General features: G+C 49.9%; 1 long non-coding RNA gene across 1 annotated transcript; it reads left to right on the top strand.

Annotated features, from left to right (window-relative positions):
* Positions 1-1102: 1102 nt before the first annotated feature.
* Positions 1103-8959, top strand: LOC142602984 (uncharacterized). The gene is made up of 3 exons (XR_012836854.1): positions 1103-1364; positions 5692-8072; positions 8849-8959. It is a non-coding gene; the product is annotated as an uncharacterized LOC142602984 (long non-coding RNA).
* The last annotated feature ends 376 nt before the right edge of the window (positions 8960-9335 follow it).

Below are 9335 nucleotides of genomic sequence, written 5' to 3'. Positions count from 1 at the left end.
GTGGCCATCGGGGCCACTGCCGGTGGCAGAGGCGAGTCCAGAGCAGCAGCGGGGGAGTCTGCGTCTCCTCCCCTGCTAACAGCATGCAGCATTCCTTATCGCATCCCTGCGCATCTTCCCAGCCCTGACCTGTTCAGTAAGTGGAGGAAGGATGGGGAGGTGATCTGCCCGCGGTCTGCGGTGAGTGCCAGCACAGATAACAGCCTGGTATCAGCGGGTTTGCTGCTCTGGCAGGCAAAGCTGAAGCCGTACGTGAAACGAGCATTTCCAACAGCAGCGTGTAATCGTGTAATTCCCCGTGTGCAATGCTTAACGGAAAACACGGTGACATCCCTATCGCTCCATCTCTATGTCAGGAGCGCAAGCCCTTGTGCATCCCCTGCACGTTCTACGCTTGCCTGGTGTTGGACGAGCCGGGTAGGATACAGGCAGGATCAGGCCGGACTGGGTCCAGGATCACATTTCTGGATGGGCTCACCACCGTCCGACACTGGGAGGCAGGACCAGAAATTGCTGGTGCCCGCCATGGTCACCCTGCTTGTGGATGGGGCTGTCCCTTTGGGCTTTGAAAGCCATCAGATGTCCCGTGGTGGGACAGAGGGGATTTCCCCCCAGTACCTGTGTTACGCTGCCCGAACCATCAAGCTGTCACGAGCACAACTGTGGTGGTAGATCCTCAGTCCTTGCTCGCTCTGCTTCTGGGTCATTGGTTTCCATCCCCATCCTCCCTCCTTGAATCTACATCCCTTGTTTCCAAATTATGTGTGCTCACATTGGTTTCCTTAAGTTCTGCCTTTTTTTTGGTCCCATCTCTGCAGTTTTCCATTGCGCTGCAGTCCAGCACGTCACCATTTAATTGGGGAATTAAACTGGGGGACAAAACGATGCCTCTTTGGACACACTTTCACCTGGTTGCACCCTTGGTTTGAGTATCTCTGCTGCAATCACTGATAATTTTTTTTTTTTTGTCCCGTGTGCTGAATCCTTACTGAGGAGCACCTTTCTCACGAGTGTTTATTGTACGCATGTATTGGTGGGGGAAAACACCCCCCAGCACCCAGATGTGTACCTCCAGCTGTGTTAACCAACCTGGCAGCACACAGCCACCGCTTCATCTGGTCCCAGTCCAAACCCTGTCAGCGATAAGGGGAAATTCCCCAGCCAGACAAACAGAGGAAACCATACCAGCATTCCAGTCATCCTTTCCAAAATACTTTTTATGAGGGGCACACGCCCTGTGTTTGAGCCCGACCAGTGTCCTGTTTACCTTTCTTCTTGGACTCCGCAGGCTGCAGGAGAAGGTGGGAGATGTCCCGGCATCACCTGGCCTGAGGAAAAGGGGAATTACTCTGGAAAGGCTTGAGGTAAGACCCTGGCCTGGCACTTTGCTGAGCCGAGAAGATGCCAGCAGCACAGGTGAGGCTTCCTGGGATGGAGGTTGCGAAAGAGGGAAAGAAACATCTGAGACTTGGCACCGTGTGGTGGGGAAGGCTCTACTATAATGAGCTACAGCTTTCCCTCTTCTCACCCTGTGTATGCTGGGTTTGCTCTCTGTCATAAGAAGATGCCGCTTTTGTGAATAGTTGTGTTGTCTAGTAAGTGGAAAGGGACTCCGTGCTGTAGAGGGAAACGTTGGTGTGGGGAACCCATCAGAGATACCTCCTAGCTAGTATGGCAGGAGCAGGGGAGGGGCTGGATTTGCCAGGGCACGCTGTTGTGCTCTGAATGAGAAATTGCTTGTAAAAGGACCTTGTCATGTACAAATATTGAGTACATTAAATCAAACCTCATGTAATGCTCTGGGTCTTATGTCTACGCTGTCCCTGAGCAATACCCAGCAGTGCTTGCAAGGTCAAACTGGCAGCCAGTGCACATCATCCTGCACGCTCCTTAATCTGCCTGCAGCAACCCTGGGAAGCCGTAGCTGCACCCATACTCTCCCTCTTCAGCATCTTCAGACTGTCCCAAAGATGGTCAGAACAGTCCACACTCCAGTGTGACCCCAGCCCAGCATCAGGAAGAAATGCATCCCCCAGCTCTGACGGTTGGTACCCAGGAGATGCCCTCCTCACCGCAGGCACAATGAGGGGCACAACCCGCTGCCTTCCACAAGAGATTTGGGTGCTGAAGATGAGGTTTCCATGGCTGGTCTCTCCGGGAGAGACGTTGGCTGTCTCTCAGGTCTGGGCGAGTGGCTTACCTCTTATCTCTGGCAATGGAGGGCTGCGCTGCAGAACAAGGAGTCCCGGGCCGGCTTCCAGCTGGGGATACAAACAGCAGGCTGTTTACGGAACGATTTCTCCCATTTCGGAGCTGCCGGGCTCTCTTGTGAAACGTTCTGGCTGAACCAAGCCTGCGCTGATACGACGGGGGGCTGACTCCAGGGCTGCAGGCTGGAGGAAGCACGGAAAGGCTGTGGGCTCATTGCCTGGGGAGCAAAGTCCTCTGCAAGAAGGGGAAGACAGCCCGAACCCCCGCCCCTTTCAACACCTCTTGTGTTGGTGACCTGTGAGGAGGATGCTCAGTCTCTTATATCAGGGATACAATACTTACTTTCCCAAACATCTCGTCTCTGGACCATTACACAGCGGACCAGGGCACACCACCACCCCGTGACCGCAGAAAAAGCCAGCTACAGCCTCTTTGTCCATCTGGATGGCACCATCAGCAGTGCAGGGACCCTGCTGCCTGTACCCATCACAGATGCTTATTCAATGGGTTGTGTTCACACCAGGCTGTGACCTTCCCCCTCTTTCTTCCAGATAAAAGGAATTGTTAAAGCCTCTCTAGTTTCTGTTTATCCCCAGCTTTGTGTTGCATCCTTGGTGTCTCCTCTGAGAGTTTTTCTGGCTGGCAGGACAAGTCAATAACTAGACTGGTCTTCCCCTACTTCTCAGAGGGGCAGCAGCATTCAAGGTAGGGCATTGAATCCTAACCGAAGACTGCGTCTCCCAGCATGATTCTGGCTTTGGGCAACAGTCCTTTCACATCCTGCAGCTCTTTGCAGTGTGGTGTCTGCATCTGCCTCTGCCTGGGGTCTCCACCGGCCCTGAAGGCCGCTGCTCTTCTGCTGGGCAGGATCAGGATCTCGCTCCGGCACTCAGAGCACCGCAGGGGTGGAGGCAGGCGCGTCATCTGAAAGATGTGGGGTTTTGCAGCAGCCCAGGGGTGAGTCAGGATTAGCGCTGACCATCTGGCTCCATCGCTGTCCTGAAAAATCGCAGGGAGCCTTTGACAGGCGATGGGGACGATGGAGGCTGGAGAGGAACTGCTGTTAGTTAGTGGCATGGCGTGTTCTGGCCCTGGGTTCACCTGCACGGCCCTGCTCTCCTCCCTCGTGGGCAGGACTGGAGAAGCAGGTGCTTGGGACCCAGCTGGAGCTCAGCACGCACCAGTGGGATGGGGCCATGCATGTGGTGGCCTGCTGATGCTCTGCAGACCAGAAACGGCAGACTTCTCATTAATCTGAGCATGTCCTCCCCGACAGTGCCAGCAACCTGTGCAGGAGTTAATTTTTCTCAATTTGGGTGAGTTAGGAACCCACTTCCCACTGCTTGGAGGGAGATGTGTGCTGCTGTTCATGGAAGAAGAAGGGGACTGGCTTAGTCTTAATTCCTCGTGGCACCTTCCCTTCCCACCACTGCTACTTCCTTTGTGCCCTCAGACTGAGTCTGAGTCGGTGTTGTTCATCTGAGACCAAATCTGCTGGTGGGACTGGAAGAGGAGATGCATCTCCAGGTGCCTTGGGCCTTCTGTTGGCACCTGGAGCCATCCAAGAGGGTGGCTTGGGTCCCTGGAAGACCCCAAATGCAAGGGCCTCTGGGGATGGGAGGAGGTAGCCTGACAGCCTGAGTCATGCGAGAGAGGAACTGTTACTGGGCTCCACCTATTCCAGCTATGTTACAACCCCTGCCTCGCTTGGTCTACGGAGGAGACGGCTCAAGCCCAGAGATACCGCCTATAAGCAATGAGTCAGTCATTGTCCAGAGAGTCTCCACGGGACAGACATCATAATATCTTCTTTCCTTGGCTATCTTCTCAGCAACTGCATCCTACAGCTGGCCTGGCTTCTTCTCCTCCTCTTTTGTTTGCTTCCTCCGGGCTGTGAAGTGCTGTTGCTGGAAGGGGAAGTGTCGACGGTGCCTCTCAGTCTATTCTACCTAAATTTAAACCACTATTTTTGTCTTTGCAGCCTCATTGTGTCCTGTTTTAAATTGAGAATAAAAGGTCACGTGAGGAAAGCCGTTGTCCGGTGTTTGGTGCCGTGGTGAGACGAGCCATCGCGTGATGAAGACCTTGTGCCAGAACAGCCCCATCCCACCGTTGGTCATCCTCTCTGTGAGGGACAGGTTTTTGTTTCCTACAGCGGTTCCCCAAAGGAGCAGGGGGAGGAGGCAGGAGCGGGATGGGATGATCCGTTTTTCTTCCCAGTTGAATGTTTCCAGTCAAGAGGCTCTTTCAGAAGCATGCCGGCACACAGATAACACAGATGGATGCGTTTCAGGAAGCGTTTCCCAGAACTGGCTTCACATTTCTCATTGGTGTGACCTGGACCAACAGTTGTCCTTGCAAAAGAAAGAAAAGCGAAGCCAGGGGTCAAACAACAGGAACAGGCACTGAGGAAACGATCCCTCGCTGAAATTAATGAACTCCCAAGGATAACATGCCGCTCGGCGTGAGTCAGAGCTCTTCCTTTCGTGGTGCTGAGGGGAGCACGAGGGTGTGGGGTTTCTGGTGTCTCTTGGGCATCATGGAGAAGGGGGTCTGGGCCAAATGGGATGAGGACGTTGGTGGCTCCTCACCACAAGGAAACCAGCGCTGAGGAAGGAATGGCTTGACAGCCCCCCATGGACATTGTCCCAAAGGCTGCTTGTGGAGGGCTCAACAGCTGGCCCCAAGAAGTGCATTGGTGTCCATGCAGATTTTCATTGTTCTTACCAGGCATTGACCAGCCCTGCTAGATGAAGCTACTCCTCCTTAACACTGGATCCACAAGGAAATCTGAAGAAAGAAGGGAACTGCAGAAGGACCACACACTCCTAAATGTCCCCTTGTGCAGGCCTTGGCCTCTGCCATCCCGCCTATATGGTGGTGGTGTGCGGTCCTCCCTTCAGCTGAGGAGCTCAAGGGAGTTTCTTTAAAGAACAGCATCTCCTGTACCTCTGCTTTTGCTCAGAGTGCAGGGAAACTATTTGAAATGCCACTTCCAAAGGACAACAGGTATCTTGCTCCCTGAGCTGTCAGCTCATTCTTGAAATGATTGACTTTGGGTGATTTTTTTCAGTGGACCACCATTAACCACATCTTTTATCTTGCAGCATAGCTCCCCTTATGGTTCCTCAAGCTCTCAGCTCTGTGTTGGGATGTCAAAGAGCTGGGAGCGGCTTCTCTGTGCAGCCAACCAGTATGGCTCCTCTTAGTGGGATCTCAACCATGCCTTTTGCTCTGGGGTTCAAACCTCATGGCAGGTCCTTTAGCTAATGTTCAGCCACAGCTGTCAGATACAGACTACGGACACAATGTTCCTGATTCAAAACCATGAATTTTTAAGAGAGAGATATTCAGTCCCTTCAAGAACATGATACCTGTCTTGGTCAAAGGAGTTCTTTTAGATAGGAGTGGTCCATCATGGCTGTCAGAACAATTTACTGATTTCCCCATAAAAAATAAACATTTGTCTTGTTCTTTTAGGGTGAAGTTAAGCAGCCATGGCAGAGGCATACCTGGCTGAGAAGTCAATCATTCACCTGATGGGATGGCTCTGAAGCAAGCACCAGTGAAGTGTGAAGGCGTGCTGCGAGGAGCATCAGAGCTGACAGCTCTTCACCAGATGTATTTATTTTTTGATGTTCTTCTTCCTTGTTTGTATGTCAATCGAAGGTCATTACTCGGAGTAGCTATAAATAGTCAGGTTTCTCCACTGACGTTAAATCTAAGCTTGCATGGTACTGCTGAAATCCACGAGGTAGAGGACTGTGTAGGCTGGACTTGGTCCAAAGATGCAGTGGGTGAGTCGCTCCCTCTGCCAGCCCCACCGCAGAGCAGACAGTGGCGGTCCGGGAGCAAAAGCATTTTCTCCATCAGGCTGTTCTCAGACGGATGTAAGAGCATGACTGTGCTCACCACAGCCAGCGTGGTTTTCAGGGAAGACTCGGGGCAGCTTCTTCTCAGAGGTACTGAGAACTTCAGATGCTGGCCAAAACCTCGGTCATGTGGTTAGAAAAGGAAAACGAAAGCAGGAAAAAAAAACCCTGCTGTGTCTTAAATCTATGGTTCTTCACGAGTGCGCTGAGGACAGCAAGCACACAAGGGCTCGAGTCTACTGCTCCATCAAACCCCAGCTCAGATCCTCTCCATGGGGTCACGCCGTGCTTGGAGGACTGTCTCCTGTCATCGACGTTCACTTAGAGCATCCAGATTGAGAGAAGTTGGTCACTAAAGGGAGGAAAGCGCTCGCTGTGTGGGAACAGGCTGGGTTTGAACCTGTAGCAATAGACCCCAAGCATCTCCCCAGCTTGAGGCACCTCCAGGAACCCCTTAGTTTGTCCTCACAACATAAAGGAGAACAGGAGAGAAAGGATTCTGTTTCCAACCTGTTGGACTGTGACAGCTTTTTTCCTCTTGTATTAAAAAAAAAACCCCACCCAAAACCCAACAGGGGCTCATATTGTTTCAAAACCAACTTTTCACGTTCATTTGGAATATGGAAAAAAAAAGAAGTTTCAGAATCATCAACCCATTTTTGAAAGGAAACAGCGGCAGATTACTTTGCTCTGAAATGATTGTTTAGGACTGGGAGCTAATCCCGTAGTACTAAAAAGCCATGATCTAAAGGAAATGTTTTGAAATTGTGAAAGGGAAATGTTACAGCCAACCTGAGCTCAAAACTTTCCTCTGTTGATGAAGCTTTTCAAGAATAGGGCTTTTTATCTGAATTTGGGATGGGAGTGGTTTTGAGGTTTCTCAAGCTCTCCAGGTACGAGAAATCTGAGACTATAGCAAAGCAGGACTCAGATTTCTAGATTACTCTCTTTTACTTTTTACTCCACTTCTTTATGGAAAACTGACAGGATTTTTGACTTCTTTCCATTGTTCCTCTGGTACCTGCACAAAAATTCAAACGGGATCTCCTCACTTTTAGCAGCCCTACACCAGTGTCCCCGGACACAGCTCTCGCGGGGACTTGCTCCCACGCTTGTCTCCTCCAGCAGCCCATGGAGGAGATGCAGAAGCAGCAGGATAGAAATCAAGAGTTTTAAAACCTATTCCTGGGCCTGCTGTTTACTTATTTTATGAATTAAGAGGTCTTGTCACGTTTTAGTACCTAGGGGATTTTTTTTCTTGCTCATAGCCCCTTTAGATTATAGGTGGATTATTTATTTGTTTGCCTTCCCTCAAGGTCTTATGGCTCCTCTCATAATTAGCTCATGCAGACTAAAACGGATCTCACCGGATGTTTTGCCCCTCCGTTTTCCCTACTAAAAGGGGTGTTTTCATGAGCTGGCCCCATGGGGACTACTTGGATTGCTGTCCGTCACCCTGGGCGTGATGGTTGGATGGTTCTCCATCCCTCTTGGTCCATACCGACGCTGTGTTCAGCGTCTCCTTGGGTCCCTCCGGCTGAAGTGGGAGCGGCTAGAGGAGGATGGAAACTGTGATGGGATGATTCCCATGTGCATCAGCAGAAACAAAATGTCATTTCCATTGGAAAATATTTCAAGGTGTTTCAGCCTTTCAAGATGAAACAAAATCTTTCCTTGCAAAATGTCAGTTCCAGCCATTGTTCCAGATCGACTTGCATGTTCCAAGGAAAACAAATACATTTTCACTTGAAATGGCTAATGCTGATACCAGCTCAAAATCAGCCCTTCCCTACTGCACATTCAGTCAGGAGAGGATCTTGTTGTGATCAAAACCCTTCTTGCTGTTTTTATTCCGGCTTTTCCAAACAGAAAGTTTCCAGCACTTTTTGTACAACGGACATCGCAGCTTTCCATCCTGCCCTGAGTGAGGCCCAGGTCCTCTTCTCGGGCTGTGCAGCCTGGGATGGAGATGGAGCTGCCAGCAGCAAGGTATGGCCAAGCCTTCACCTTAATTTGGGGCTTCTAGCTGCTAAATATCAAGGTTGGAGCAAACCCCGTGGGAAGAGGCACCCTGCAAAGATATTTTGCATGGGGACGTAAAGAGCATGGGGCAGCATCTCTCCTGGGAAAGCGCTTCTCTGGAGGATGAGGAGGAAGGGAATGAAGAGATCTGAACTGCTTTGGGCAGGCAAAAATGGCTCTGTCAAAACCAATTTTCAGTAGAGCTCTACAGAACGTGTGTCAGCAGGGGTTGGTGACTGCCAAATCTCAGTGTCTTACTCACAACCGCCTCTGCCTCGCGTCCAGCGTGAGGAGAACAGGTTTTATTGGTTTGTTTTTGGTTTGCTGCTTATTGAAATTCAGGCTGTTTTATTTAGTGGGTTGACCCTTGCACAGTGACAGCCAAACCACATGTGCACACTCTCACAGTATTGGGGAAATTTGAAAGATTTCAAACCAAACAAGGAGTTTTTATGAAACTTCCAAGTAGTTGGAAAAAAACCCAATAAAAATTTAATGATTATGCAACTTTGTTGGCACTCATGTTGCCATCATCATTAAGTAAGTCAATATATAGTATAATAAAAATATTTTGCTGCATGTTAGTGGAGACTGAACCATTTTCATTGCAAACACATAATTCTCATTCCATATTTAATGGAGCTTCAGGACTTGCAGTGGTATGAGTACAGTCTTGTGGAATGAGATGTGCTGAATTCACTGTCTTTTATCCTCTTTTTATTGAATTTAACTTTTTTTTCCAGAGGGAAGTGGACAAGCATCCAAACTTTGTGGTTTAACTGTCCTTTCCACAACTTCAGGAGGGATCAAATTGGAGCCATGATCGCCACACAACATTTGGACTGGCTCCTTTCATGTAATGGGGTAATATCATTAAAGATTTTTTTTTTGTTCTTTATTTTTCTAATTTCCTTTTGAGTTGTGGCTGCCAAAGCCCTCTGAGGTCTTTTAGAGGTGGCAGAACAGCTAAATAAAATCATTTCCAAGGCAAAAGGTCAATATATCCAACAAATATCAACTCCTTGAGAAGGTGAAGATTTCCAGTGGGACAAGACAGAGGTGGGCACGTGGGTTTCCCCATCTCTGAAACCATGAAGACCATCTCAGCCCTTCTGCCCCTTTGTGGGGCTTTTGTGGGGACTCTGTAGTCATGTTGATTCCTTGTCAGAGAGCAGAGACTCATCACCAGGAGTGGATAAGGTAAGAGGGTCCTGCATTGCTCATGGTGAT

This window comes from Balearica regulorum, chromosome 9 (assembly GCF_011004875.1).
Source record: "Balearica regulorum gibbericeps isolate bBalReg1 chromosome 9, bBalReg1.pri, whole genome shotgun sequence".
Taxonomy (NCBI): domain Eukaryota; kingdom Metazoa; phylum Chordata; class Aves; order Gruiformes; family Gruidae; genus Balearica; species Balearica regulorum.
The sequence above is the reverse complement of the archived record's forward strand: the minus strand, read 5'-3'. Positions and strand labels throughout refer to the sequence as shown.